Below are 27973 nucleotides of genomic sequence, written 5' to 3'. Positions count from 1 at the left end.
AAATTTGGGGACTATGTTCTTGACTTTGCTACTATTGTAGAGACCAGAGATCCCCAAGTGATGCTGTCTCATTGTGCATCCCTTTCTTTCCTATTTTACTGTGCAGAAAGGCATAGGCAAAATATTGTTGCAAATCACAGATGTATTGTCAGGACATCAGTCATGTAAGTAGGGGAGAATGTAACCCATGTGCTTTATGATGCAGCATTTGATTTGTAAATCAACAGAAAGAGATAGAAGCAGCGGGAGGAGACAGGGATTTTAGGCTGAATCCTCTGTGTCTCTGTACAAACAGAGCAAGCAGGACAGGGCAACTTCGCGAGAAGGACCCCAAACCATTCGGTAATAGGCTGTGGCAGTTACTAGATATCACAGGTGCTGACTTTTGTTTTTGCCGGTGGGTGCCCCACACTGGTTCCACCCCATCCCCCAAAGCCCTGCCCCAAATCCGCACTCCAGGTCCTTGTCCCCATTCCATCTCTTCCCACCCCTGCTCTGCCCCCTCCCCCGAGACTCCCTCCTCTGAGTGCCTCCAGCCCACCGCTTGCTCCTTTCTGACCCCTCCTGCCTTAAGGGCAGTGAGGGGGAGAGGGGGCAGAGAGGAGCATGGTGGGGCAGCCCTCCTTAACAGCTGATCAGCAGCACAGTCATTGAAGAGCTGATGGGGGGCGCCAGGCCAGCCGCTGAACAACTGATTGGTGATCAGCCTCAGGGCCGCCAGAGCTGCAGCTCCAAACAGCCCTGTGGGTGCTGAGCACCCCCTATTTTTTCTATGTGGATGCCTGAGTCCCTGATTCCCCACGGAGTTGGTGCCTATGCTAGACATGCTCGGTAGCTGATTCGTAGGCTGGGTAAGCAGTTTTCATGGAGGGCAGGCAGTCTTGCAGGCCCCTCACTTTTACCTTCTGAGCCATTCAGAGCTCCGGGGTGGGGGAGTGAGCAATTATAAATATAGGGGTTACAAGCAGCCCTGTGGACTCAGCAGCCGATCAGTGTAGAACTGAGCGATATGTCTGCTGTGAGGGCTGAGTCCCAATCCCTGTACTGATCTGGATTCATAGGTGATGGAACTAGGAGTGCTGGGGGTGCTGCTGCATCCTCTGGCTTGAAGTGGTTTCCATTATATACAGGGTTTTCAGTTTGGTTTAATGGTTCTCAGCACCCCCGCCCCCCCAAATACAAATTGTTCCAGCACCCCTGTCTGGATACAGGTGTTGTTGTCCAACTTCACATACTGGGGAAGTCCTCCATTAGGATAATAGTTGGCCCACTGCCATACTGGACCTAGACAGAGAGCTGGGGAGGGAGGGAGTGTTTGTCATTCCTCGAGGCTACACAGCCTGTGGGACTTATATTGAACTATCAGCTAACTGCTCTACACAGGGATTCTATCTCAGTTAAAGAGAGACTAGGGCAGAGCTGAGGGAGGCGAGGGTTTTTAAATTGTTACCTGACTTAGCTGGGCTTGTTGGGGGGAAGACAGTGCCCTGTAGCGTGAAAGCCTTATAGAGATCCAGGGAATGGATGTTTTGTATGCTGATCTCAATCTCCATGCCACTTTGGACACAACCTGCAGATTTCCTTTCTTAGTAGCATCTGAGGAGACAGTAAACTATTAACCCAAGGGCTGGAAGGCTGCTAGCTGCAGGGCTCCTCTGACATTTGTTTGCTGAGAAGGCTCTGTGGTGTTTGAAAAGGAACCGAGATAGTGCCACTCTTTTCAAGCTCTGAAGAATCCAGATGACCCACACATCTTATGGTCACGTTACAGAGATTTAGAAATCTCCTCTGGCAGGAGGTCTGAGGAGAACGTGTTGATATATGTGTGTGCTAAAGTGAAGAAGTGTAAATGTTACATTGGAATCTTCCATCTAAATGTACATAAACAGCGACAAAGTGGGAACGTCTATATAAGAAAAACCAGGAGATTTACTGCCTAGTAGATTTTGTTTGAGAAATTATTCATAAATATTCCTCGTTCTGTTTATAAGGTTTTGGGATGTATATAATATTTGCTTACTAAAAAGCTAAATGATTTTTGCCTTTGAAGCTAGCTGGGAACTTTTATTAACACCAAAATGTAGGATTTTAAACTTATGGTTTAGCTCTGTTTTCTGGAAACTCCTGAAAAGCCAGAACTCTGGCCTGTTCTTCAGCACAGAGTTAAGCTGAGGTGCAGGACAAAGGGAGTACAATACATATTATCACCTCAGCACCTACCCCTCCTCACATTAATTGCTTAGTTATCAAAACTATGCATATGAACAAGTTGTTTTATGGTTGTACATACATCATAGAAAATGGGTTTAAAGTATAACCTGGTAATATTTCCAGATAAAACTATGTCAGTATGGAGGTAAGATTGAAAGTAATTTAGGGTAAAATACATTACATCATCCAAATCCATTCACCTCAACTAGCCAGTCCCCGTCTCCACTCCCTGCGGCTTCTCATCCCCATCATAGTCTCCTTCCCCAGTCACTGACAATTTCTCTCCCAGGCCCAGTCTCACCAAACTCCTTAGGGAAATCTACTCCTTTCCTTTGCCCTGGCCTGCCTTTTACTAGGGTTACCATCCATCCGTATTTCCCAGGACATGTCCAGCTTTTTCGTCTTTAAATAGCCGTCCGGGAGGAATTGGTAACAAGGTTAAAAGGTCCGGGATTTTTTCCACTCCCTTCCCTCCCTCCCTTCCATGCAGAGTGCGGCGTGGCTGATTGGGCGGCTGGGCTTGATTGAACTGCTCCCATTGGCCTCCAGCAGCCAGAGCCTCTCCCCTGCCCCCCCCACCGCTGCCTCAGCACCCTGCGGGGGAGGCGTGTTTTGCCTCCATGTGGAGGATCCAGCATCTGACCGGCATGGGCATGGTAAGGGGAGTCCTAGGGGGCAGTCAGGGAGCAGGGGGAGGGTTGGATGGGTCGGGAGTTCTGGGGGTGGCGGTGTGAATATGGGGTGGGGGGGCGGCGGGTTATATTCTTTTGTGGTGCCCGAGCTCCAGCAATATCCAGGGCCGGGGGCCCTGCTCCAGCAATATTTGGAGCTGGGTCTCTCCCCCAGCCCTGCCTGGAGCGGCCCTGGCCTCCACCTGCCACCCCCCCTCTGCGCGCCCCCTCCCCCAGGACGTTCCCCCCCCGTCCCTGCCCGAAAGAAAGCAGCGTGCACCTCTCCCATGCCTGTTTGTGCTGCCGGAGTAGCACATTCCTACGGGGGGGCAGCAACTGCTGTCTGCTGCCCCAGGGTCCTAGTGCCCCCCATCCACTAATGGCAAGGCAGGCTGCCCTTACCCTGACCTTCCACCCTAGCCCTGAGTCCCCTGAGCCTCTCCAACACCCCAAACCCCTCATCCCCAGCCCTCATCCCCCACACCCTAATCCTCTGCTCCATCCCTGAGCCCTCTCCTGCATCATGAACCTCTCATCCTCAGACCCACAGCCCTCACCCCTGCACCCCTCCTATTCCCAAACTTCCTCCCAAACCCCCTCCCCTTCCCCCACACCCCCACCTGCCCTCAAACTCCCTCCCAAAGCCTGCACCCCCTCCCTTTGCATCGCCTCCCACCCCCAAACTCCATCCCAGAGCCTGCACCCCTCACCCCTTTCTGCACACCCACCCCCTGCCCCAGCCCGGAGCCTGCACCCAGCACCCAAACTCCATCCCAGAGCCTGCACCCTGCACCCCTCCTGCACCCTTATCCCCAGCCCAGGACCTGCACTCCAGACCTCCTCCCCCCACCCAACCCCCCTCCCAGAACCTTAGGCGGGTGGGGGAGGGAGTTGGGGGGGGCGGGTTCTGGGCACCACCAAAATTTCTACAAACCTGCCACCCATAAGAGTCGGGGCAGTCAGGGACAGGTAGAGTCCTAGGGGGGCAGTTAGGGTGGGGGTTCTCTGGAGGGGGCAGTCAGGGGACAAGAAGCGGGGGGTGTTGGGAGTTCTGAGGGGAGCAGTCAGGGGGTGGGAAGTGGGAGGGAGTGGATGGGGCGTGGCGGTGGCGGGGCTAGAGCGGGGCTCCTCCCCCCAGTGTCCTCTTTTTTGATTGTGGAAATACGGTAACCCTACTTTTACCTCCTCCGCAATCGAATCAGACAGCTGCCTCCTCTACACTGTGCCGCGGTGGGAGGAGGGGGCATTGAGAGCACAGGAGACACAGGCTTCCTGCTCTCTTTCCAATGCTTGGCCCCACCCCAGCCTGAAGCAGATGGGATCAGTCATTATAAGGAAAGTCTGGCTTCATTCAGGTGGTCTTGGGCTGAAGGGAAACTGGTCAATTGCTATATGGGGATGCTGCATGCACAGCCCGGTCAGCACTAGAAGCTGTGAGGGCAGGCACGAGCCCTTGTCAAGGCTAAATTTTAGCCTTGTGTCTCTATGCAGGAACAGGGCTTTGTATAGTCACCAATCTACAGCATAGAAATGCAAGAAGTGCCTCCAAGTGTCGTGCAATGGGTCTGTTGCAAATTTGTCCCCCTCGTATAGGGACACATTTTCCAGAGTCCAGGCAGTGGTTGAGCAAACAGACCATGTATCCCCTGCACATGCCAAATCCCTCACTAGTTCATATACAGAGGTGCCTGCATGCACAAGCTAAGCAATTGCATGTGCAGTCACCCATGCAGCTAACCCTATTACCATGGGCAAAGATCTGCAGCATATCTGTCCGGATCAGAGGTATAAAAATCTCCTTACGTGAACACGGGTGAGTGCAATGGGTGCATATACATTTTGCACAGCTCACCCATTGCATGGGCCTTTGGAAATGAGGACTGCAGGTTTTGCACTGTGTACAGCATATAACAACATATCGGCATCTTTTCCTCTTTTCTTTTGCATTCACTGCACTGATAAGAATGCACAGGAGCGTTCTGAATGCAGGATAATGCCATATAAAGCACTCCCCGGCATGGCATCACATAAACATGATTGAACTGTTCACCCACCACAACAAATACTCCTTTCTCTTCCCCCGCTCTGCTTTTCCACTCATCCCCTCAGCCTGTCTCCATCCCACTCTCTCTCCCCACTTCCCGTCTGGTTAGCATACTGAGAGTGGGCTGTCTTTATGGCCACAAACCAACAAGTTATGAATGATGGATGAAATGGAATGAAGTTCCTGTCCAGTAAGTGTTGCTGCTATACAGGGATTGGTTTGTAGCGATTTTTAAAGGCCTTTGTTATATATTTTTCTGTTTATTTCCCTTTCTGCTCCTGCAATTGTTGGGTCATGAACTGCCAGGCAGATCATGCTGCAGCCTCATTGCTAAGCACTGTTTATGTTGAGAGTCAGAGGGACCACACACTCTCTGCCAGTTCAGAGAAATGGAGGCCTTCATAAATTTTAAAGATGGACACATCCAAGACCTAATTTAGACTCCAGATCTAAAGTAGAATAAAATAGCTCTAAACCTTTCAGCTAATAAAACACATACCATGAACCTTCCTACAACTTTCACTTACAGTTATCTGTAATACAAGGTTATGTTCCCTCAAATTCTGGGAGCAGAAAGATTTCATCCTTCATTCTTACAGTGCACAGATTGCCTTACTGGTTGGCAAGTGAATTATATAGGAGACATTACACCGTGTAGAGCTGACCTTGTCCTTAACCTCAGCACATTTTTCAATTAGTGCCCTGGGAGATAAATTAATTCTGTTAATCTACAGAGGTGTCTAAGATGCTGAATTGGGATTTCCATATTTTTCAAAAATCTCTTCCTTAAAATCAATAGCCAGGCCATAGAATGGAAAGTTATGCCGCCTGAAAAAAACCATTGTATTTATGGCATTGTCACCGTCTGCAGCATTGTACATTGCCATCTGTCACGGAGCAAGGAGAGAGGATAAAGCTGGTGTGTGGTGTGTGTATTCCGACAAACTATGGCACCAATTCTGCAAACCTTTCCTCACGCGACTAGTCCCATTGAAATCAAAGGGACTGCTTGCATCAGTAAGAACCACTCATGGAGCCAGGAGATTGTGTGACCAGCACCTCCTTGATCTCAAACGTGCTGCAGTTTTGCGCAAAGAATTCTGCTGCCAGACATGACTGAGAACTGAAAGAGAGGCTCTCTGTAATGATCCAGGGAAGTATAATAAAGGCAGGGCACAAACATACGCACTGGGTATTTCCTAGTGAGTTTTCATGATGGTAGCATTGTTTGCAATGTAACCCCTAATCGGCTAGTCAGTGTTAGTGGTATGACCGTGAGTGTTTCTAAACTAGCATAGTGTTGATCTAGTCTGTGGTGTCACCTGTTTAGTAGCATCTGGAACGAGGGCAAGATATAAGGGTCCAGAGCCAAAGGTATTCGTTTCAATGGGAGTTAGGCACCTACATACCTTTGAGGATGTAGCCATAGTGTCAGAATAGTGCCTAGAGCTCTCATGAGGATGTGCACATGTAATGCGGACAGACCCCGCTCGTCATCGAACCTGGGGCCTCTGGAGCTTAGTGCATGAGCCTCTACTGCATGAGCTAAAAACCACCTGGCCCTTAGCTAAGGCTGTAGAGCAGGCTCGTTAATCTCTCTCTCTAAGTGGTCTCGGTGCCACTAGATGGGACAGAACACCACACCCTGGAGGTGTGTGGATTACAACACATGCTATGTCTACGCTTCGCAGTTAACCCAGGTGATTGGCACCCGGGTCTGAAAGCCTGGGATTGCCTGGCCTGGGTGTGAGCGTCACCATTGGAAAGCCCTATCAGCATTACTATGTCTTTACCGTTTCTGCACACGATCGTGTCTAGGGGCATATCCTGTGGTTCTTTGTGTTGACATGCTCCAGGATTCTTTCCCACTCAATTGTGTCAGCTTGGGGGAGAACTTGTCTGTCCTTCGGGGGAATTGTGGGAAGGCATTGGAGGACTATCAGCACTTGTGTGATTCGTCTGTGTCCTCATTGCAAAGTGGGTGGGTCCCAGCCTAAGTATAAGCAGAGCCTGGATTCTAACCCTGGGGCCAGCTAGCCCAGGCTTAAAACACCTTCAAACACAGGTCAGAGGTTTTTCTGTGCAGATATGGGGGGGAATTAAGGCTAAAATCGAGGCAAGAGCCCAGGTTAACTGCATGCTGTAGACATACTCACAGCAGGTATCACCCAGCCTCAGAACAATTTCAATACACAACATCCCCAGGGATGTAAAGAGTCAATGACTCCAGTGAAAACTTCTAGAGCAAGGTATGACGTTATTGACATAATCTGGGACCATATAGAACATGGTTGCAACCAAAGTCCTGTAGTGGCACCAAATCTTGTATAAAGGGGGTCAAATGAGGTGTCTAAGACAAGGCTATGGTTTGCTGGTTATAATTATGCTGTCTATATGTGTGTATTAATGTTGTAGTTGAAGTTATGAATATTGGCTCTATATTGTCTGTATTTCAAACTTATGCTATGCTTCTGGGAAACATCCCAGACAAGTTGGTGTTAGCTCTGCCTCGCCTGCTTGATGGCCCATTAAGGACCATCAGCTATACAACTGACCCATTGAGAGAAGGCAAATACCCCTTGCAACTCAGCAAAGTATGCAGGGACTGGCCCATGTGACTCCAGACTCCATTTTGCTGTAATTTTCCACAGTAAGGACAAAGAGGTGTTTTTACACCTGGAAAAGAATAAAAAAGGCTGATGCCTCATCTCCATCTTGTTTTCAATCCTGCTTCTTACCTCTGGAGGGACTTTGCTACAAACTGAAGCTCTGAACAAAGGACTGAGGACCCATCCCAACTGGGGATGTTCTCCAGAGACTTGATTTAAACCTGCAGTTTATTTCATCGCTGCTACAAGCCTAAACCAAGAACTTTACCATTACTGTATGTAATTGATTCCATTTAACCAATTCTATCTCTCATCTCTATCTTTTTCTTTTTATGAATAAACCTTTAGATTTTAGATTCTAAAGAATTGGCAACAGCATGATTTGTGGGTAAGATCTAATTTGTATATTGACCTGGGTCTGGGACTTGGTCCTATGGGATCAGAAGAACCTTTTTTCTTTTACTGGGGTATTGGTTTTTATAACCATTTGTCCCCATGATGAGTGGCACTGGTGGTGATACTGGGAAACTGGAGTGTCTAAGGAAATTGCTTGTGTGACTTGTGGTTAGCCGGTGGGGTGAGACCAAAGTCCTCTTTGTCTGGCTGGTTTGGTTTGCCTTAGAGGTGGAAAAACCCCGGCCTAGAGCTGTAACTGCCCTGTTTTAAGCGATTTGTCCTGAATTGGCATTCTCAGTTGGGTTCTGCCAGAACTGCATCGTTACACAAGGCACTGGGGGAGACATTTATAGGGGAAAATGTTAAAAAATAAAAGAAAATGTCCTACTATATAAAGCAAACAATGAGCAACCTCATTAACACCTCGCACATTCCCTGGCCTTCCCACCAGGTCATTCTGAATGTGACCCTAGTGGTCTTATTAGAACATGTCTGCACAGCTAACACTTCTGAGAGCCCTGCTTTTCTCCTGGCTAGATGCTGGCAGACAAGTATGGCTGGGAAGTGCAGTCAGTGGCTCAGGAACAGTTAAACCATTTCAGGAATCTAAATACAATGTTAACAGCAGACTGAGTGCTTCTTACAGAACACCAGTGCCCAGCCCAGAGACTCGGTGCTCATGCTGAGGGCATGAGAAATCAGTTCAAAGCAAGTCCAGCACCCTGGCTGATTCTCTGAACCTACTTACATAGTCATTGAAAAGACCTCCGATGAAATCACCATTGTGTTTGATTCCTGCAATTCATAGATTCATAGATTCTAGGACTGGAAGGGACCTCGAGAGATCATCGAGTCCAGTCCCCTGCCCGCATGGCAGGACCAAATTCTGTCTAGACCATCCCTGATAGATATTTATCTAACCTACTCTTAAATATCTCCAGAGATGGAGATTCCACAACCTCCCTAGGCAATTTATTCCAGTGTTTAACCACCCTGACAGTTAGGAACTATTTCCTAATGTCCAACCTAGACCTCCCTTGCTGCAGTTTAAACCCATTGCTTCTTGTTCTATCCTTAGAGGCTAAGGTGAACAAGTTTTCTCCCTCCTCCTTATGACACCCTTTTAAATACCTGAAAACTGCTATCATGTCCCCTCTCAGTCTTCTCTTTTCCAAACTAAACAAACCCAATTCTTTCAGCCTTCCTTCATAGGTCATGTTCTCAAGACCTTTAATCATTCTTGTTGCTCTTCTATGGATCCTTTCCAATTTCTCCACATCTTTTTTAAAATGCGGTGCCCAGAACTGGGCACAATACTCCAGCTGAGGCCTAACCAGAGCAGAGTAGAGCGGAAGAATGACTTCTCGTGTCTTACTCACAACACACCTGTTAATACATCCCAGAATCACGTTTGCTTTTTTTGCAACAGCATCACACTGTTTAGTGTGTCCATAACAATGTGCAATGCTTTTACAAAAAGGGAACACTCATTTACTTTGTGTGACCTCCATAACAATACATATGTTTATGACATTTTGCCAACTTTAAAAAATGTTTCCAAAGATTTTAGGTATAACAAAGGATTTTATATCTTACTAAGGTACTGATTTTGCTGGAGGGTTCTCTTAAAACTAGTTCATCAGATAGTCAGAAGTAAAGAAAGGGAAACTTTGTCCAGCTATCTGGAAGGAAAGGGGTGTTGTCCCTTTAAGGGCTCTCTTTAATGGGGGGTGGGGGAAGAGGGGGTGAAGGAAGAAAGGGATGGACAGAAAGGACAGGAAGACTTTGGAAGCAAGTTTGTTTTACTATAGTAATTAAAATATGTATTTTAGATAAGGGTGGTCTTTTGAAGGATTTATTTAAAAAACTATATGTCTGAAGATCCAAGCATTTAAGGCTAAAGATGATTGTGCTTAGGGTGACCAGACAGCAAGTGTGAAAAATCGGGACAGGGGTGGGGGATAATAGGATCCTATATAAGAAAAAGACCCAAAAATCGGGACTGTCCCTATAAAATTGGAACATCTGGTCACCCTAATTGTGCATCTAAAAATCTATGCAAGGATTTTTTAGAGATGTGATTTTATAATCTTCACCAACTCACTAATGAAATATTTTTAAAGCAAATTTTAAACTAAGGTCCTGTAGACTGACATATTCTTAGTAAATATTACAGTCATGCACAACTGTTTTTGTCAGTAAATTCAGAAACTGACAGTATATACCTGGGGTTTGGCAAATGCCTGTTAAATGGCTTCATTACCCCTAGAATGGCTCTTTAACAGTTTCAGTGTTGTGCTAATAGGTCTGGCAGGCTGGAAGCTTTTTCACTTTAGGTACTAGATCCCCTCTGGAGGAAGACTCACCAGGCTGCAGCAGCTAGCTGTGGTGGGAGTCTGTAGGAAGGGTCAGACCAGGAATAGGAAAGCCAGGAGGATGGACACTAAGACCCAGTGGTGCCCCCAAATTTTCAGGTGCCCTACGCAACTGTGTATGTTGCATATGCCTAAGGATGGCCCTGCAAACTTGGAAAGGAAGCAGTAAGCAGTTATCTTGGAAAGAAAAGGAGCTTGATTTGCTCCTCATTCACTCTGTTTTTACACCAGGTATAACCACATTGCTTTCTGTGACCTGGCTCCTGCTTTACACTGGCGTGTGTGGAAGGAGAATCAGGCCTGACAGTTCCTTTTGCCTCCCTCCCCCTTTCGCCTGTTGTCATCATTTAAAATATTTTTGGGGATTTTACGACCGTTTCCCCTTAGATGTGTGTCGCCGGCTTTTCCCTTTGTATTTACAACTTCATAATTTTGGAATCCATCACAATCAGTGCTGAAGGAGCGTAGCTGGGAGTAATGAAATAATGTGAACACCATGCTGCAATGTGGAGACAGCCTGCATTTCTCTTGGCAGATGCAGAGTGAATAATATTTAGGGATGTGTGTTTATAAATCAGCGCACCCTTTAATTAAGCAAAACATTTTACTAAAAAAGAACGAATTAGCAATTCATGGCACACGGCCTGGCCTATTATCAAAGCATTTGTACACGATAAAGCACAATTGCTTGTGTGTCTTTAGAGCTAATTATCAGCCACTTGTTTTATTTTTATTTCAGAGCTCCTTGCAAAGCAACAAGATAAAGATCTACATGTAGGAGCACTGGGCTGGTGCCTTTTTTTTGGTCTCTCTTTCAAGATTGTGCAATTTGCCATTAGCAGGGCCTGGGAAGGAGGGATGCTTATGCAGCCACTGCCATGAAAATGAGTGGAGATACAGGCTCTCAGGACTTGATCCACAGCCCACTGAAATCAATGCAGCAGCTCCCATTAGGGTGACCAGAGAGCAAGTGTGAAAAATCGGGACAGGAGGTGGGGGGTAATAGGAGCCTATATAAGAAAAAGATCCAAAAATCAGGACTGTCCCTATAAAATTGGGACTTCTGGTCACCCTAGCTCCCATGGACTGCAATGGGTCTTGGCTCAGGTCCAAATTCAGGGCTGGAATGGGAAGGGCCACATGGTGGTGCACTCCTGGGTGGTAGAAACACACGGAGACGATTGTGGCCCAGCACATGTACAGACCACGTTTTGACGGGACAGGAGGCTCTGCTCCCTCCTAGCCCCGACATGGACACAAGCTGCCTAGGGAAGCGATGAGAGGAGGGTAGGCCCAGCCCCAGCTCTACAGCCACACATAAACCAGACAGCAGAGCTGGCCAAGGGCCGTGGGCGCTCATGCTGTATCCTCTCCATGGCAGTGAGGCTGCTGGAACTCTCTGGAACAAGTCTAGCTGAGTCCAGGGATCCTGCTGTAGCACTGCCCATCTGCATCCATTCAGATTGCTTGAGGGTGCCAATGCTTCAATCTAGCCGGGCTCCACGCTGGATTAAAGGTGGATCAGACGAGCTGGGATCTGTGCGCTGAAGATTTCTAGCTGCCACTTTGAAGGATTGGGGGTCTCACATTTTTGTTCAACTGGGCCATGTTTATTCTTAATCAATTCTGAGAAGTGGAACTCCTTCCCCTTGGAGCCATTTGCTCATACACGTTGTGGGTGCCAAGGCACACTCAGCATTTTCCCCCTCCACAGTGGTTGTATTTCCACAGCTATCTAGATTAGTTTATTACCCCATGAAAGGAATAGGTAGATGGTCTAAAGCCAGGTCCCAGTGGGCAAGGTCCAACTCCTTAAACCATCACCATGACTGTCATGGATAGACACCCTTGTTGGCCCCCTCTGCAAAGAGGCTGAGGATGACCAGGAAGCTTGGAAGCAAGATACGATTTAATGGTGCTCCCTGTATTAAGCTAGTTAATGTATTTTAATAATTGGGGTCCAGCCTCATTAGGAACTTTGGCCATAACTGCAATTTGCTTTCTGTCTTTTGATCTAGCAAAGCACACATGCATGTGCATTACTTTAAGCACAGGCTAAGTGCTGTGCTGTACTGGGCTCACAATGCATAAATAAGGGAATCTAGAAAAGAAGCACATCTCAACTTAGCTTTGAAGAACAGAGGTCTAAACAATATCTAATTGTTTAGGACTAACATGATAAACATGCTATGAGAACAAGAATAGAACAATTTGCTTGAGCTGAGCAAACTTTGGAAGAGTGAAAATTGTTGGATGAGGTAGGGAGAAACAAAGGAAAAGGGACAGGAAGGAAGAGAGAGAAGGAAGGTCTGGTGGGGTTTGGGTGCTAACCTGAGATGTGGGAGATTGGCACTCAGTTTTCTACTCTGCTACAGACTTTCTATCTGACCTTGAGCAAGTCATATAGCCTCTCTGTGCCTCAATTCCACATCTGTACAATGGAGATAATTGCACTGTCCTACTTCACAACACCGGTGTTGTGAGAACAAATACATTAAAGATGGCAAACTGGTCAGATGCTATGATCATAGGGGACATATAAATAATCTAGACAGGAGAGACCAGGTTGGTAAGGGTGTCTTCCTAGTCTCTTGCTTGAAGCTCTCTTCTAATGGACATGGCCAGAGATATAGGAGAATCATAGAATCATAGAATATCAGGGTTGGAAGGGACTTCAGGAGGTCATCTAGTCCAACCCCCTGGTCAAAGCAGGATCAATCCCCAACTAAATCATCCCAGCCAGAGCTCTGTCAAGCCTGACCTTAAAAACCTCTAAGGAAGGAAATTCCACCACCTCCCTAGGTAACCCATTCCAGAGAAGGGTCACTCTCCTCTTCTTTGACTGTTGGTAAAGAGCACGGAGATGTTACTTGCTCCCTAAGAAACACAGGAGACATGGTTATTTTGGCTCGGGGTGCATGACTATACATCAAACAAATATTTATGTTTCCTGGGCATGTGCCAAAAGAAGAGTTTAAACACACCACATTGGCACGAGAGGCAGGACTATGAGGAATGTCATTCTGATGCAGATGGTCTTCCCATTTGCTTCCTTGGTTAGAGATCAGTTTGACAAATTTGTCACTCAAAAAGCTTGTATAGTATTCCATAAACTTATCGCCTGTGGCCTACTAGGAGCTAGTTGGAGGTGTTTCAATGCCTGGAATTGTGCATTCATCTTTAATGAGGTTGTATTCATATTGTTTTCTTTGTCAAAGGAGTCTTGGGAATTCCATGCTGTAGAACATATTTTCATTTAAAAATTGCATCTGGCCACTAAAATGTCACTCTGATCTGGTAATAGGCACAGATTAGCAAGTGCAGGTTGTGTGGCCTGGGGCAGCTAATGCACAGCAATTACCTTGCTGAAAAAAGAGGCAGTTCAAGTTAAAAATCAGCAGCAGAACTGTGCATTGTGAAAAGCTCACATGGAAACAGATGGTATCTAAGGAGAGATGACTGATTCAGTGGGCTAGAATATCCTGGGACATCACAGGACACAAATATGGCCAGAGGCAAAGGTCAGATGTTTGCTCCTCAGTCAAATGTTTTGAACAAGTGCGTGGCCAGGGACAAACTTTCAAATCTGGGAATGAAACCATGATATATATCATTTGCAAGATACTTATATACTAAAAGGGTGGCCTATGCATCACTATAAGCAATAGACATTCCTTAGTGCAATTTCATACACATAATAAGTCCTCATTTCCATTAAGTAGATAGTTATGTGGTAGAAGTCCTAGTGTAAATTCTTTCTAATTATTAGTGTAGTCTAATTATTGACTAGTCAGTAGATTCGGCATCTGGATTTACTGAGCTTAAATCAATAAGGTACCTAAGGAGCCTTGTGTTGACAAAGACTATTTAATTGTTAGATTTAGAAATACTTTGTCAACAATTCTGGTATGGCTGTCAACAAATGCATGTTTTTTGTTCTTCCCTAATCTGATGGCTTGTTTCTTTACTCTCCCTTGGCAGTGACAAAGAATAAGGATATGAAAATCGAACTCACCCACCTCTGAAGCATGCTACTAAACATTCTAGCAGGAACTCAGCACATAATCCTGAGATTAGTATATGAGAAAATGCATAGATTCATAGATTCCAAGGCCAGAAGGTAACATTGTGATCAACTAGTCTGACCTCCTGTATAACACAGGCCAGAGAACTTCCCCAAAATAATTCATAGAGCAGATCTTTTTAGAAACAAACATCCAATTTTGATTTTAAAGTTGTTAGTGATGGACCACTGAGGTGAATGGAGGGAGCAGTGCTGTACACTGCACTAGCTCAGGGACTCTGCTTGTGCATGCCTGTCACCGGGCACCTTATCACGGCTAGGGACTCATTCTTGCGGCCCAGGGCTGCCCAGAGGATTCAGGGGGTGTGGGGCAAAGCAGGGGAGCTGCGGTGCTTGTACTCACCCGGCGTCTTTGGTCCGGGTCTTTGGTGGCATTTCGGCGGCGGGGGGGGGGGAGGGGGCTTCAGTCGCTCCGCGTCTTCGGCAGCACTGAAGGACCCGCCGCCAAAATGCCGCCGAAGACCCGGAGCGACGGAAGGGCCCCCCCACCGCCGAAATGCCGCCAAAGACCCGGACCACCGCTGGGCCAGTGCTCACAGGGCCCCTGCGGGGTTCGGGGCCTGGGGCAAATTGTCCCAATTGCCCCCCCCCCCCGGGCAGCCCCTGTTGTGGCCACGCTTGGGGATTAGCTCCACTCAGGCCTGACACTCCCTTCTGCTGTGTGCTGCACACCTTGCAATCTCTCTAACACTCCCTGAAACTCAGGATGCTCTGTCTTCGTGGCTTGGCCCTCTGGCCAGATCACTATAGTCTTCCCCTTCTAGGGTATCAAAGTCTTTCCATACCAACGATCTCAGGCAGTCTTCTCATGCACTGCCCAAATGGTGCCACATCCCCAGCGGCTGGTAGGGGAACTCGGACTCACCCTCTACTCCAGGTTCCAGTCCAAGGACCCTCTACATGGCAACTGGGCTTTCCCTTGGACTTTGTTACTTTTTCCCTGGACTCCTTCATACAGCTTCTGCCCCTCAGTGTACCAACTCAAACTCCCTCCTCCCAGGAAGTCACTACAGACTACTGAACCCTGTAGCCTCAAACACACCTCCTTACTCCCAGGGAGTGACAGTAGCCTACTTCCCTGCAGCCCCTTTCTGTTGCCAGCTTCCTGGCTTTATCCTAGCCCTGCCTGTTGCTTCTCAGCTGGGCGCCGTCATCATTCAGGGGATTACTTAGGCCACCTAATTCCCCTCAGCCGTGACCTAGCTGGCTAACTGGCCCCCTTCTCAGCCTCATTAACCCCTTCCAGGCTGGTGTGGGGGTAAACACCCCATCACAGTGTCCTTTGCACTCTTCCCCCATGCAAGGGTCTGTCACAATCTGGCCTGGTTGTGAAGTTCTGCTGCCATATGTTCTGTATATGAAATCTTTGTATTTTAGGCTGGGTTGCATGATTTTAAATGAACAAGGAATGCAAACATTTTACAGTAGCACAATAGGCAGCTTGTGAATTCATATCCCAGCTCTTTGGGCATTCAATGCCATCTTGACTCCCCCCTCTCTCTCTCTGTATTCTGCCTCCATATAGATCACAGGAAATGTGTTACCACAAGCATATATTGTGACACACTTGCAGTACCATTCTCTGTAGCATATTCCATATCATCTTCCTGCTGATGGCTTTTCTTCACACACATACACACGCCTTATTGTTAGCGCAATATACCCATTCCCATAAAGGCATTCTAAGGAGAGACGGAATTGGAATGAAATAGCCAGGTGCAAGATAAAAAGGGGAAAGAGAGGTTATGTGGTAGATATAATAGACTTCAAAAGAAGACAGGTTTCAAAGAATAGCAGCTTTATACCAAGGGTAAAATAGCACAAACAGCCTTGCTGAGAGGCAGCTGATTGTACTTGGAATATTTATAAGAATTTATGTTCTGTGCAGGTTATTTATCTAACCACTGTAATTTGCTCTGAAAATATAAACAATTGCAAGATGGCTTTGGAGAGGACTTTTCTGTTTTCTGTGTGTTTTTTTTTTTTTTTTTTTTGCCAGATAAGAGGAATCATTGGCAATATTACAGATTTCCTTTTTTGAGATGAATACAGGGTAAACCACGTCACAGACTGTAGCTACTGCACAAACGTCTGCAGTGTCTGCTTGGAGTGCAACTTCGTTAGGGGAACCATACAGCTGAAAACAGCATCTTCTAATAGATCCCCACTCCTGAGTTATCAGTCAATGTTTGTCACCAAGGATAAGTGAAGGCTGAAGTGATAAGAAGGAGAAAATCTTAAATAGCAGAGGTAGATCAGAAAAGTCAAACAACAAGGGCAGATGGAAATACATATCATGAGTGGGGAAAGAATGGTCAAGAGAATAAAATGTCTACGGAGGGTGAAATTCACCCGTGCAGAGGGCGATCATGAGGTCTATGCAGCACTTAAGTCCCACTTACTTGAATGCTATCTTGAGTGCATAGACTTTGTGTTGGCCCTTGGCCTAGGGTGAATTGAATTGGAGTGCTCAGTGCAAGAAGAAGGTGATTAGTATCTGCAGTCATACCAACCTCAAACATCATGAGTCCATCTCCAAAAAAAATTGTAAGATTTAAAAATAAAAAAACCCTACATTTTATTTTATTTGCTTTTCTCTGCAACAACAAAAGGCCAGAAATGTATTTTATTTTTAAATGAAGATTGACATCGCCACAAAATAACTCCAAAAGGTGGGGATTCACGAAAACCACCAGATATCTTGGGAAACTTGTGAGAGTTGGCAACACTGCGGTACCCAAACTCATTATTCAAGCTTTATGCAAGTGACGAGGTGCAGGGCTAAGGGAATAGTTCATGCCTTTCTACCTCAGGCACTAGACAGGATAGCGCTGGAAATGTGTCATTCATTTTCAGTGGAGAATGTTGGTACTGTGTCATCATGATGATGACGACAATCGGACAAAGAGATGCAAGATTTTGTCTTGAGATCCAGCTTCCTTTTCATTTCCATGGCAATACAGGAAAACTTTTGATCACTCACTGAGACATTTCAATATGCATCAAACAAAGCTTTTGCCAGGGCGACAGCTGACTGACAGCTATGTTAGTAAGTTTGATTGGAACCTTCTGTTGTTTTTTTTCTGTTCCATCACAAATCATGCAGCCTGAGGAAGTTGGGGCGGGGTGGGGGGGAAGAAATCCTACTTAAGGCAGTTCAAGTGAAATGTCAGTAGTTGAGAGAATATGTTTAATTCTTACTAAATTCACATCAGCATCTTTAGCTGACTGCAAGGCAAGGAAGTTCAAACCCCTTGAGGTAGTGAGTTCTAAAATAATTCACTGCTGCAGCACTTTGATGTCAGAAGTTCTTACTCATAAATATTTCTACTCATCTGTCTCTGTAACAGCTCCCTCACTCCCTTGTTCTTGCTCTCTGGGGTAGGAACAATCTTTTAGGACTCATTTGTACAGCACCTAGCACAATGGGGCCCTGATCCTTGTTCTGGGTCTCCAGGAGAAATATAGACAATAACAATCATGACCCAGCTCCAGTGGTATGCAGAATGGATATAATTTCCTGCATTCCTGTTGGGCCCGGTCTACTGCTAGAAATGGGCATTCTTGATCACCAGGCCTCTGGCAAAGGTTTCTCCCCGAATGGCCTGCAAAAAGACCCCCACTTTCTGGGGCAAGCTGCTGCTGGACAAAGAGGGGAGATACAGAAATATCACAGTGTATGTTGAAGAGGGTGTAATAAAAAAAAATAATGAGTGTTTCCAGGTCCTTTTATCCAAGGCACATTATCAGCATTAATTAAGTTTCACAAGACCTTCTGAGGTATCTAAATGTCCTCATCCCCCATCTACAGATGGAGAAACTGAGGCAACCATGAGTAAAATGAGCAATAAGGTTAAAGCCAGGGACAGAACCCAGGAGTTCTAGCCCTCTGTTTGCCAGCCTAACTCATAGAAAGCACTCCCTCCATACCAGTTTACCACCCTCAAAACTTTTGTACAGTCTAGGCAGCAGTAAAGCCAAAGGCGCTGGTTAGTGTCCCTCATGCGCATGGAGCATCGTCTCAGTCATGACAGTAATGGAAATGCAAAGGGAACAGTGACTTTTGTTAGCAAAAGCCCCTAAATGTCCTGAATTGGAGCAGTTTGAGTAAGCGCCTGTCATGAGGATGAGCTTCTTGTTCTCTGTCAGATTAAATAGCCAGCCACAATACTCCTGGGTGACGTCTTCATTGGTTTCTTCAGACAGAGATCCCACTAATGGTTAACACACCAGTATGTGCATTCCAGTTCGCTCAACTGGAAGAAAGCCTCAGCCTGTCCACCTCATTACGTAGCAGCTGTGACAATGTTTGAAAGCTGGACTGACAGGTCTCTAACTCAGATACACATTCATGTCAGCTCTTGTAAAGTTTGCACACCAGGGGACCTTTCTTTATGCAGATGATTCTTTATAGGCATGCATCCTCTTTCTTGCAGACTCCTGCCACTATAAGGAGAATGTATTTTATTCATCAGTTATGATTTCTTTCTCCTCCCTTCCTTGTGCTTTATTGCCACTGAAAATTTTCAGTAAATGCAATAGGCTAATTTAAAATATCAGATGCAGCTGCAAACTATGTGCATGCATACATACAGTTAATTGTACATGCATAACATGAATATATGCATACTCACAAGCATGTGAATGTATGCATAGTTCCCTGTTTTGCGTATAAGTAAGCATATTTTCTGGGTGCCTGAAAGTCCTGATCTATGAAAAGTTAAGGCTCAGAGCTAGATTTTCAAATGAGTTGGGTATGAAAACTTATACACAATTGCCTAACTTGCACACACACTTCCTCCAATTATACTCACAATTCAAGGAACTGCTTAGAGAAAATGAGCCTCGTTGTCTATTTGCTTTAGCAGCTATCTAAACTGTGCAATCACTCATGCAAACTAGGCATGCAGTTGCATTTATATTTTGTATGTGCATGTATATCCTGGACTCATTTGAAAATCTAGCGCTCCAAGACTGTTGGAGACACTGGCATTGTTCTGTAGGGAGTGGAAGAGGCACATCCTACAGACAGGCCATGTCTATCCTATGAGAACTATAGCAACATAGCTACAATGGCATAGCTATGCCAATATAACTCTTTAGTGTAGACACAGCGTACACCATTGGAAAGGGTTTTTCTGTCGCTGTAGAAACACCACCTCCTGAATGATGGTAGCTGGGTTGATAGAAGCATTCTTCCATTGACCTAGCCACCTCTGGGTTTGGTTATTCAAAACCAAAACTGCTTCTGGTTTTGCCCCTTCCCAGAAAATATCTCGACACCAGCAATGCTCTCTGCAGCAGTGTTTTAGAAAATGGTACAACCATTTCAAGAAGAGGGACTAGCTGGCTTCAAGAATTGGTAACGTGATACAAAACCTCTCGTCTCCTGAGAGAGCCAGTGGGAGCCAAGTGATAAGACAGTGATATGCACAGTTCAAGCAGAAAAAGGGAGGTACCCTCTAAGTCCAGTCCAGAATGGTAATGACTGAAAACAAAGTTTTCTTATATTCATATATATTTATATAGTATAGGGGGAGCTGACAGCACCACCTAATGTTAAGGTTATTTAACACTTTCCATCAAAAGACCCCATTTTCAGTTGCTTATAGTCTTGAAAAGTGTGCAGTAAATTAGGCCACACAATGAGAATAAAACAATACTGAATAGCTGCTCACAATCAGCGAGTCCCATCCATCCTGCAAATGAGGCAGGGGGCCTGTGTAAAAAATAGTACGTAATTAAAAACTGTATCCTAATGCATACACACAAGAGCAACCTTAAGTCTGGTGTTTCCTAACTTTTGAGTGCTTCCCTTGGAAACTGAACACTTTTTTTTTGCAATTCCTATATACCCAATGCCTATACAATGTCCACTTGTTATACCAGCCTCCTTTTACCTGTGTGAGATGAAACCTGGGTGGTTTCAGTCCAGTTCCTAGTGTCCGCAACACATAATTGGCAGTAACTCTATTAGTAACTCTGCCCACCCGTCTCAGCAATGAGACCAGCGACTAGATGGGCATGGAGACCCCAGCACAATATTTCCCCGAGGAATGGTCCCACTAGAGCAGTGTTGGGGCACACTGCCGGTGGGCAGCATGGGAGAAGCCTGCAGCTCTGTTGCTCTTGCTGTACCTGTTCTGTGGATAAATAGCACACATTAGTGTATCGAGCTCTCAGTGCAGCACAAAAACTCAGTGTATCCAATAAATCACCTGACACGCAAATGCCAATATAAGTCATTTTAACTCCAGTTGGTGGGGTTTTTTTTTTTTGGATCTATATATTTGAACTATTAAAAATAAAGTTGTTTTCTAACTACAGCTTCCATGTGTCACCAGTTCACCAAGCACCAGGAGAGATGGAGGATGCTTGGCTCAGGAGGGAGTGTGTATAACCAACTGGCATTGCAGGAGAGGAAACACAGCAATTGACTTTGGTCTGATTCTCCTCCTCCTTTAATGTGTGTTGATAGGCAGAGGGCCGGGGGGAGCCAAGCGATGAAAGATAGTGATACATAGCTCAAGCACAAAAAGGGAGGTACTCCCTCGGTCCTGTCAGCAGCTTGTGAGGAGCAGCAGGAGTTTTATTGTGTCTCACTGTGGCTGGCCTTTTTAATCCAGCCCAGCAGCAATCATCACCTGTTGAGTTATTCTAATAGCTGATGAGAGGTTCCTTATGTGGATTTATCAGTGGTAGCAAATGCAGCAGGGAGTGAACCAGAATTGTAGGCTCAGATCCCAAACAGACTCAAGATCCCTTTTACAGGTAATGGGAGTTTCTCCGCTGAGTAAGGACTTCAGGATTGGCCTCCTAGAAATTGGAGATAGAAAAGACCTACATAGGACTGGTCGATACTGGTGCTGTTAAAGCATTTACAATCCCCCTAATGTGGATGCAGTTAAACTGGTATAAGAGGTCTTGTATCAAGATAGCTTATTTGCATACAAGAAGGAAATAAGGCAAATTTCCAATATAAGGCACATTTATACCAGGATTATTGCATCCACATTAGGGGTGCTACTGGTATAAGTATTTCAACAAACAATCACGCCCCTAACTGGCATGGATATCCTGATACAAAAACTGTGCATAGGCCAGACCTACATCACCTATTCCATTGTACTAGGAGTGCTGGGTGTGCTTTGCTGCACTGCAAGGGACAATCCTGCAATGGCAGGGAAATGAACTGGATCCAGGGCTGGGCTGGCCTTACCATGAGGCAAACTGAGGTGGCTACCTCAGGTGCCAGACTGTGGGGGGGGGGGGGGGGGGTCCCTAGGCTCCAGAGTGTAGAAAATTGTGTCTGCTGCTGGTGCATATATATTCTCTCTGCTCTAGATGCACAGAGATGGTGGAGTTCTGTGCTGGAGGAAGGAGGGCATGACAGACATAACAGGCAGGCAGGAGAAAAGGTGAGAGGGAATAATAGAAAGCAGCAGGAGCTGCAGGGAAAGAGAGGAGGAGCCGCCTCTTATGTACCTCTCTAGAGCCCCCAGGAGCCTGGAATGATTAACATCAGCTTCTCAGGGAGCTTCCTGTTTCCTGCTGCTTCCCTGAACCCACTTGAGGAGAACAGGCAGTCAACTGAAGTAGTAGGAGCCAGTTATGCCCTTAAGATGCTGATACCTTCCCTCACTCAGGCCCTGCTACCAGCCTGCTTATTTATCCCCTTCAATTGAGTGTTGAGAGCCACTATAGCTGGCACAGAACAACAGTCATGAGTGAAAGAAGAAAACACCCCTCTGGGGCAGCATTCAGAAAAGCAAGCAAGCTTTTCTATCTAAGCAGGAAGGAGCTCTCCTGAGATACATAGACACAAATGTTCACGGTGAGCCTTCCAGCCCCAGTGATGATGTGAGTGGTGAGGAGATGCCCGATCTTCCAGTTAGTCAGAGTGCAGGTGACCTGGCAACTACTACAGCATCCATATCTCCATCTCAAATGGATGTAACCATGCACATTCCTGAAGAAAAGTGTAGATCAGAGAAGAGAGTGTGGTGAAGGTGCAAGAAGCAGCTGCTGCTGAGTTTAGTTCCTTAAGTGTAGATGATCCAGGACTGTGGACCCACTTGAGCAGTAGCCTGAGGGACTTCCATCCAACACATCACTGGCATGAAATCCCCAATGGTGACAAAGTGGAGAGGCCATGGCTTATGTACTCAAAAACCCAGAATGATGCATACTGGTTTTGTTGCAAACTCTTCCAGTCTAATGTTGCAGCCACATTGGGTTCTACAGGAACAAAGGACCGGAAAAATCTGGCTAGAAATCTGGCATTCCATGAGAAGGCAGCAAATCACCAGAGAGCATTCCATAGGTGGAAAGAGCTTGAGATGAGACTAAGGTTAAAGGCCACCATAGATGATCAGCATCAAGAAAAGATGGCATCTGAGTCTCTTAACTGCAAAATGCTCTGAAAAGGCTCATTGCCATTGTGAGAATGCTTGCTACCCAAAACCTAGCACTGCGTGGCATTGCAGATCAGCTGTATTTGCCAATGCCAAACAATAGAAACTTCCTTAAAATTGTGGAGCTGATGGCTGAGTTTGATGCTGTACTCCAGGAGCATGTAGGAAGAGTCACCACCCAAGAAATGTACACACACCACTACCTTGGAAAAAATTAAAAATGAGATCATACAGTTACTGGAAACAAAAGTCACAGAAGATTGTGGCATATCTGAAGTCAGCCAGATATTACTCTGTTATTTTGGACTGCACACCTGACGTCAGCCATACGGAACAAATGATTTTAATGGTGCGTTTTGTAACAATAACAGAACCTACCGTAGTGAAAATGTCCCCACATGGTGACTGTCAGAGAGCATTTTCTAGAATTTATGGACATTGATGATACTACAGGAGCTGGTATGACAAATGTGCTTCTTAAAAAGCTGGAAGATACGGGAATTGCGAAAGCTGACATGAGAGGTCAGGGCTACGATAAATGGTGCCAACATGAGAGGAAAGAACAGAGGAGTGCAGACACGGATCCGAGAGTTAAACCCTCGAGCTTTTTTGTCCCATGAAGTTCTCATTCATTGAACTTGGTGGTCAGTGATGCAGCATCAGCTTCTATTGAGGCTGCTGAATTTTTATGTAATTCAAAGCATCTATGTACTTTTCTCTGTATCAACCCATCGATGGCAAATTTTGAAGCAACATCTGGGAACATCTTCTCTGACACTGAAACCACTGAGTGCTACATGATGGGAAAGTTGAGTGGAGGCGATAAAGCAGGGGTTGGCAACTGTGAGAAGTGGTGCGGGCGAGCGATGTGCTGGCCGCGGCTTCTCGCCGCCCCCATTGGCCTGGGATGGCAAACTGCAGCCAGTGGGGGCCGCGATCGGCCGAACCTGCTGCGTCAGCAGGTAAATAAAACTGGCCCGGCCCACCAGGGTGCTTACCCTGGCGAGCCGCGTGCTGAACGTTGCTGACCCCTGCAATAAAGCCTATCAAACACCAAATTGGGAAGATAGATGATGCCATAGTTGCCATTATGGAGGATAATGCTATGACAGGAACGGTTTGTGGGAGAACAATGACAGAGGGAAATGTAATCACCAGAAATGTACATAATTTCAAATTTCTGTGTGGCTTAGTTTTGTGGCATGACATACTGTTTGACATAAATGTTGTAAGCAAGAGACTCCAAGGTGTTGACCTTGATATATCTGGAGCAATGGAACAACTGGACAAAGCAAAGCCATACCTACAATCTTACCGGTCAGATGAAGGATTTCAAAATGTTCTGAAGAGTGCACAGAAGTTGGCAGAGGAACTTCACACTGAAGCTATTTTCCCCACCCATTCAAGAATACAAGAGTCACCAAAGAGGAAGACATTTTGATTCTGAGGCACGGGATAATCCCAGAAGAGACCCCAAACAACAATTCAAAGTTGAATTATTTAACCAAATGCTAGATTGTGCAATACAGTCAGCTGAATGTTTCATGCAGCTCAAGGAATACAGCAGTATATTTGGGATGTTGTAGGATATTCCAAAACTCCTCACTATACCTGAAGAAGATCTACACCAGCAATGCAGGGCACTAGAGACAGTGTTGACACATGATAACATGTGCAATATTGATACGAGTGATTTAGGTGATGAACTGAAAGCCCTTTCAAGATACATTTCAGCAGGATCAACTCCAAAGGCTGTTCTGGAATATATGTGCACAAATAAGATGACCACGCTCTTTCCAAATGCTTTTGTTGCTCTGCACATACTTCTAACACTTCCTGTAACAGTTGCCAGTGGAGAATGCAGTTTCTCCAAGCTGAAGCGAATAAAAACACGTCTACGCTCCACAATGACACACGGGAGGCTGGTTGACCTTGCAACATCTCAATAGAGCATGAACTGGCCCAGGCTGTGGACCTTCAGCAGGAAGCAGTTCAAATCTTTGCAACCAAGAAGGCACGGAAAGCACCACTTTGATTATTCAAACAGATAAAAATGCCAGTGTTTACTATACAGACAAGAAAAGTTACATTTGCTGTTCAGGCATTTGAAAGTTAAGTGTTACTTAAAATGTTTGAACAAGGCATTTTAAGTTGTTAGTTCTCCTTTATTGGGGTAGGTAGCAGAGCAGTACCATGAGAGGAGTAGAACAGGAAGAAGGCAGAATTGAGACCTTTCAAAGTTTTGGCCCAAGCAAGGGGGCATGGGGGCGTCATTTGAGCTCCCCGCCTCAGGTGCCAAAATGTTGTGGGCCGGCCCTGACTGGATCAGTGGTTCTCAACAAGGACTCCGGGGCCCCTGCAGGGCCGTGAGCAGGTTTCAGAGGGTCCGCCAAGCAGGACCAGTGTTAGACTCGCTGGGGCCCAGGGCAGAAAGCCTAAGCCCTGCTGAGCAGGGCTGAAGCCTGAGGTCCTGAGCCCACCAGCTGGGGCTGAAGCAGAAGCTTGAGCAACTTAGCTTCATGGGGCGCCCCTGTGGTGTGAGGCCCTGGACAATTGCCTTGCTTGCTATCCCTTAACACCAGCCCTGGCTTTTATATGCAGAAAACAGTTGTGGCACTTGTTGGCCATGGAGTTTCTATAGCATGGGGTGCAGGTGGGGGTGGGGGGTATGGGGGGCTCAGAAAGAAAAAGGTTGAGAATCCCTGAACTGGATGATCTAACAGGTGTTTCCTACCCTTAACTTCTCTTCCCAGTCAAAAAAAAAAATGTTCAGGTGAAGTTTGATTGAGAAGACATGCTGATAATTTAAGGGTACAAATCCTTATAAGAACATTGGAGCAATAAAAAACAACTATGAACAAAGCCAGGAAATTTAGAGTTAAGGTTAAACTTAAAAGACATTTGAAAGTATGGAATATATGCATGGAGGACCAGAGCTAAGGATGCTGTGGCTGGCAGCCTGTTCTATGAAATGCAGTGTTGGTCCACTGCTACCTCTTTAGAAGTACAGCTGATAGAATTATTTTTAAAATGGGGGGGATTGTTGTTGAAAAAATGGCCTGTTGTGGAAAATGAAAGATTTCATGCGGTTGGGGTCAAACACCCGCAATTCCCTCTGATATAACCCACAGTCTGCCATTCTCTCACCCCATTTCCAAATACCCTGCTGACAGCATGGATAAGGCACAGAGGAAGGATGACAGAAAAACTTAATACAAACCTCTTGGCACCTGGGGTTTTTGAAGACAGATATGAAGGCCTCAGTACTTCAGTGAGCCACTGAAAGGGAGCTAAAGAACTGAGCAACAAGACACAACAGCACAGCTTCCCCCACAAACCCTAGCCAGTCATTGCCTCCTTTCCATGCACCCAACATAGTGCTGGCCTACCATCCATTTCCAAAGGTCACATGTTGCCAGGGAATTACAACACAAGCTATCCTTATCCTCTCCACTCTAAACTCTCCCTTCTAGGTCCCCACTATCAGAATTGAGCTCCTAGCCATCTGTCTGCTGAGGAATTTCTGATGCAGCCAGCAATGTAGTAGCCAGTTAGCTTCCTACACCAGCGTTTCTCAAACTGGGATCCGCGTGGGGGGTGGTGGACTCCAGGGATCCACCAGCCCCGCTGATCAACTCCTTCCCCTCCCTCCATCAACCCCTCCTCCTCCTCCCCAGTGCCTCCTGCATACCACGGAACAGCTATTCAGCAGCATCAGGAGGTGCTGGGAAGGAGGGGGAGGAGTGGGGATGGGGCACGCTCGGGGGAGGGGGTGGAAAGAGGCAGGCAAGAGGAGGAGCAGGGATGGAGTGGGGGCAGGAAGAGGCGGGGCAGGGTTCGGGCCTTGGGGGAAGAGGTGGAGTGGGGGCAGGGCCTGGGGTGCGCAGAGAGCTTGGGGGTCTGTGAAAAAATTTAAATCAAAATAGGGGTTCTTGGGTTGTTAAAGTTTGAGAACCGCTGCCCTATACATTTCCCCTACCTGCTCCCCATTGCTCCTTTCAGGTTTCCCCCCAGGCATTGCTAGCTCAGTGAAAGGCATGACTTAACATAGGGCCTGTGGCTGCTCAGGGGAGTGGAAAGGGGATGGCTGGAAATATACAACAGGCTACATTGTGCTAATTTCATTGAACAATGTGCAACTGATTTTGTAGGAGCAATATCTGAGAACAGATTTCAACAATTGCTTATGTGATGATTTTGTTAACAAAGCAAAGGACATGCACTGGGGAGCTTATTGATTCTATCTGTTGGGCATAGTTTGCTTCCTAGAATTCTGAGTTAATGATGGGCCAGGACCGAAATACCAATTTACCTAACAGCTGGCTGTATAATGCAGCCATTCGGCATGAAGAGAAGTGCAGCTGACCTGTATGGAAAACTCAGATAATTGCCCTCAAAATGATAGTCCAGGATTTTATGGACAGTGTAGATTTTCTGATCTACATTCAGCTGCATTAACACACCAATGATGGGCTTGGGGGAGGAAGAGGAGGCAAGGACAGAGGATGTGAAGGCTTCTTCACTGTGCTGTGCACTTCCTCAACTGAGCCCCACCCTGCATAATGACTCTGTGGAAACAACTGACATATGGCATGTTCCACAGATGGATCGGCATCTGGACATAGAAATCCAGGGATATCTGGTGCATTGGTGCTTTACCTGACCTGTTCTAAGTGGCTAGCAACCAGATGTCTGGGGTATGTACCCTCGTGGTTCTCCCCTGCAGTGAAACAGAGCAGTCCAGACAATGGCCAGCTGTTAACTCCCTTGTTCCTATGACGGTTGAAGACAGGCAGTGGAAACAAAAGGGGGTTTGCTATGCAAGAGCATGTAACTATTTCAACTGTCCACATGTTGACTGGATACATGTCACCTCAGGACAGGATGCAGAGCTAACATTTCTAGACACCATTAATGACTACTTCTTGGAGTGCTAGTCCTGGAACCCACAAAGGGAGAGGCAATTCTTGATTTAGTCCTAAGTAGTGCTCGCTCAGGATCTGGTCCAAGAGGTGAATATAACTGAACCACTTGGTAATAGTGACCATACTGTAATTACATTTAACCTCCTTGTGTGTGTGGGTGGTGGTGGGGATACCAAAGAAACACCACAGTAGCATTTTAACTTCAAAAAGATGAACTACACAAAAATGAGGAAGCTAGTTAAAT

The sequence above is a fragment of the Trachemys scripta genome, chromosome 12 (assembly GCF_013100865.1).
Source record: "Trachemys scripta elegans isolate TJP31775 chromosome 12, CAS_Tse_1.0, whole genome shotgun sequence".
NCBI lineage: Eukaryota > Metazoa > Chordata > Testudines > Emydidae > Trachemys > Trachemys scripta.
The sequence above is the reverse complement of the archived record's forward strand: the minus strand, read 5'-3'. Positions refer to the sequence as shown.